Below are 4,596 nucleotides of genomic sequence, written 5' to 3' on the forward strand. Positions count from 1 at the left end.
TGGATTAAAATCGTTGTTTTAATAAAATTAAATTGTTTATTAAAAACAACCACTTTTCAAGGTGGCCCGATCACACCTTATCAAAAAGGATTGGTGGTGACTCCCACATTCGATTTCATTTTTCAAAACCTAAGTTGACTCCGTTTTTATCAAAAAATGGTGTCAACACCCATAACCCGTATCCGTCGCCAGATTGAGGTTACGAGGTATTACCGAACAAGACACAACTTTTAAACAATTACATTTGCACACCTGTTATATTCGAATTAATAACACAAAAGACTAATTACATGTTAAACATACATAATTAATCGTAAAACAAATATAATATCTGATGCATATAATCAGATTTACACCTTAATAATCTTGCATCAAAGCCATACAAATTTTACTTCTAAATAAATATACGAATCGAGTACTTATCATTAAAATGGTATTTAAATACATAATAAATTTTAATCATTTTATTTCTTAATAATAAACATGCACTTAATAGACCAAACAAATCATATCACAAAGCTTATGCCCAATCTCATATGCGGCATTAACAAATATGCCAATTGATTTAATATACTTCAATATATAAGACCAAATCATGTTTATCTTCTTATTACAAGCTTATACGCATATGCATACACCAACAGAGCCATTTCCCAACATCCATACTAAACATATCTCTTTACAAATACTTTATAAATCTATTATCCGAACCTATTGGCTAAACATTTTAGTCTTTGCACTCCTATAATGAACGTCAATCATATTTCATTTTCATATGCATAACCAAATTGAATAACTCTATATGTGAACATCAACTTAATTCTCCATTAATTTATACCATTTCTATATGCTTTAATTCATGCCATTTAACAACACATTTCAAAAATTATTATCTCACAAATGACCAAAGCAATTTCATTAGTACACATTACTGAATACATAATCAATCAATTGTCAAAATTATAGAAATAAAAAACCCTAGCCCAACTAAACCCAACTCACAAAGCAAAAAAACCCTAGCCCCTTTCAGCAGCAGCGGCCGTTGCACCCTTCCCACGCGTGCCGCCACGTCTCCTCCACATCACTACCATACGACCTCTGTACCTGCAAGCAAATAACAACACAACAACAAAGAAAAAATATATATAGTTTTTAATATTCGGCTATAAAAAGCCGAAAAACAGTGATGTAAAAGGATTTTTTTTTACAGAGAAATCAATACAGAAAAAAAAGAAAAAATTCAAACACAAAAAAAGATTTCAAAGGTAGCTATTTTTTTTTGCTTTCGCTTGTTTTGTTTTGATATTTCTTTTTCTCTTTTCTTTTCTAAAAGGAAATATAGAAAAATAAAAAAGGATCGAAACTTACTGTTTCTCTGCGCTTTACGTCGTCGTGAGGCCGAGGTTCATCGTTTTCGATGAAAAATGACGTTTTTAGGGTCGTGTAGTTAAAACCCCCAAAAAAAGGCTTTTTCGATTTTTCAGCCACCGCGGATGGCGGCGACGTCACTAGCTATCAGCGACTGCCATGGTGGTCTGGCGCGATGGCCGACGGCCGGACCTTTGATTTGTTTTAATAAATCAAATCATTTATAAAAATAACCACTTTTCGAGGTGACCCGATCACACCTTATTAAAAAGGATTGGTGGTGACTCCCGTGTTTGTTTTCGTTTTCAAAATTAAAGTCGACTCATTTTTTCAAAAAAAAAAGGTTTCGACAGGTTAAATGGTAAGACTTTAGCTTATCCTTTTGGTCTTGTGTTCAAGTCTCTATGAAAGCGATAAAGAAATATTTTTGTGATGTTTTTGTAAGTTAGCTTTATTTTTAATTAAATTATATTTTTATTTGTTCCCCAAAACTCTAACATTTTCCCCTATTTGTTTCTCATCTTTTTGCTTTCCTTGGTCTCAAATTGATATTCTCTTTTCTTTTGGCTTTGTGATTTACTTGTGTATCTGTTTGTCGACTCCTTTTCTCTGCTTAGTTGACAAGCACTCCTAGCGAGTAAGTGATTTTGTTTTTGGTAGTTAATGTGTTGGGTTCGTTTTTGGTTTCATAAGATACCCTTTTTTGAGTTAAGTGTTAAGGGGTTTTGATTATTGGCTTTCCCATTAGGTGAGGAATGGCGTACCTTCGACGATCCTCCAGCGAATTGAGTTAGTGTGTTGCGGTTTCTTGAAGGTAAGCTTAAGTTTTGATTTGGGGTTTTTGTGTCGAAAGTTTTTTAACGTAAATTCGATTTTGGTTGCTAGTTTTAGCGAATTGGTTCGGTTAAATAGTCTAATTGGTCATTTGAATGTCATTTTTAGGTTTCGGAATCGTTATTGTTGCTTCTACGTCAAAATCGTACTAGGTGTGTAACGAAAACCCGAAAAATCAACAATGGCAAAAGCCGAAATTGAGGCTGTCGACACCACACAGCCGTGTGCCAGGTCGTGTGGTAGGTCATATGTGTGCATAGCCCGTGTATGTCACTAACTCGAGTCACATGGTCGTATGCCAGGCCACGTGTTAAATCGTGTAACCCTCTGAATTGAGTCACACGGTCATGTGTCAGATGTGCTAGACACTGACTTGAGCCACAAGCCTTGTGGGCCAAGCCGTGTGGGCCACACGGGTCAGATTCGACTATAACTTCTAGCTCGAGTTCGGAGTGTTACAAAATGTGGGGTGCTATACTTAAAAATATTTGAAACTTATTGTAAATATGACGATACAATTTTATATTTTAAAATTTAATTTTGATATAATTGTACATACTTTAAATTTTATTATTTTTATATTGAATAAATATAGCATTTTATATATACTAAATAACATAAAAAATTATATTAAAAATGATATAAAAATAAAAAATAATTAATTAAAATTAAAATTTCTTCTAACAATAATATAAAATCAAAGTTGATATGTATCGTTATGCATTTATTATCTCTTCTAATTAATATCCGCATAAAGTTGATCTACCTCTAGAAGTATAGGTTTTGTCGTATTGGAAAAAGAAAAGAAAAAGAAGTGTATGTATTTCCGAAACCACACAAAGGTACAAAAGGATATGATCTTGCAAGGAAAGCACATGTCTAGTGGATAGTGGCCCATGATTATGATTTAGATTGGGGTGAGTATATGCTAAATTGGTTATTTATATATTTTTATTTTATAAAATAATTTTAAAAAATTGAATTATGTTTTTTTAAATATTTTAATATATTTTTATAGTATATTTGTGAATCTTTTATTTTATTTATAAAATTTTAAAACTTTAATTTTTCTAAATACTAATAAGTGGTTGGATGTAATGGTAACACATATGATACTTTCAAAGAAAAAAAATTAAATTTAAATTTTAGAGACAACATTATTAAAAGAAACATTTACGAATCTAAATATGGATAGTAAAAACAAATCTGAATAATATAAAAAGATAAATGAATCTAAGAGAAGATAAGATAGTGGGTGATAAAGCACCACACATTGAGACATCTCTCCTCGTGGGAGCTCATGTTTCCACGTTTTTAGCTTCCTATCAACTACTATGAACCAATTTGGTGAGAACATTATCATTAAATAATAAATAAATAAAATTATATTATATATATGGTTATATCACAGGCAAACTTGCAGCTTAATTTAATTGTAGTTGGTATTAACGTCTTAATATAATATTCCTTAATTCCATTGTATTTCTTGTAGGCAGCTAAGAGAAAATTTCAACTCCATTTAATTTCATGTTTCATCAACTAGTTAAAGCTATGTTCTCGTAAATTAATTCTTATTTTGAAAATTTTAATTTATCATTTGCTTTCAATTTATATTATTTTAAACAATTTTATCTATCGTTTGTAATGTTACCTGTAATTATTGTTAATTGAATAGCAAAATAATTAATGGCAGTGCTTGATTGCAATAATCATTATGACATTACAAAAATTGTGTAGACAAAAAACATTAAGAATGTCAATGGTTGTTTATGCAGTTTGACTTCCCTATGTGAGCGAAATTTAACTTAGTGAGTAATTTCACTATATTTAATCCACAATACAATAAGTGAATTATATTCTATTACTCGTAAGCATAGAGATCTCACCTTGGTACCTAAAGAATATAACACTCATCTCCAAATTCTCCCCTAAGATATTACCTAGTAAACACTCAATGTTTACAATTCAGTTTGCACTCTCTCACCAAACAGTTCCTCAATAAATAGATTCAAGTGTTCTCAATATGCTTTCATACCTAACCTAGACAAGTATTGGAACCTACCCATTGTTTGAAAAGTCAAAAAGGGTGGGCACCGAAAGTAGAAAGTAAAATTGGTTGGCAAGTTGGGTTAAAAGTTGGCATGGGATAATTGCAATTTTGGTCCCTAATTGTATAGGGACATTGCAAGTTGATCCTTGAACCTCAACTATAAATAAGCCTAACCATTTCTTACTTTCTTCATCCCACACTTGCCATTCTCTACTTAAGGCAATTGTTCTCTCTCCCTATTTGTAAACTTTCACTTGTATTTTTGGAGTGAAATATATTTGGTAGTGCCCGAGGACGTAGGCAAAATTTGCTGAACCTCGTTAAAATTCTAGTGTTCTTTATTT

At 31.5% G+C, this 4,596-nt stretch overlaps 1 long non-coding RNA gene across 1 annotated transcript; it reads left to right on the plus strand.

The window, feature by feature from the left end:
- Positions 1-1,855: 1,855 nt before the first annotated feature.
- LOC107916176 (uncharacterized) lies at positions 1,856-2,749 on the plus strand. Its single transcript, XR_001689413.2, has 3 exons — positions 1,856-2,005; positions 2,117-2,182; positions 2,311-2,749. It is a non-coding gene; the product is annotated as an uncharacterized lncRNA (long non-coding RNA).
- Positions 2,750-4,596: the final 1,847 nt, after the last annotated feature.

Source organism: Gossypium hirsutum, chromosome D10 (assembly GCF_007990345.1).
Source record: "Gossypium hirsutum isolate 1008001.06 chromosome D10, Gossypium_hirsutum_v2.1, whole genome shotgun sequence".
NCBI classification, from domain to species: domain Eukaryota; kingdom Viridiplantae; phylum Streptophyta; class Magnoliopsida; order Malvales; family Malvaceae; genus Gossypium; species Gossypium hirsutum.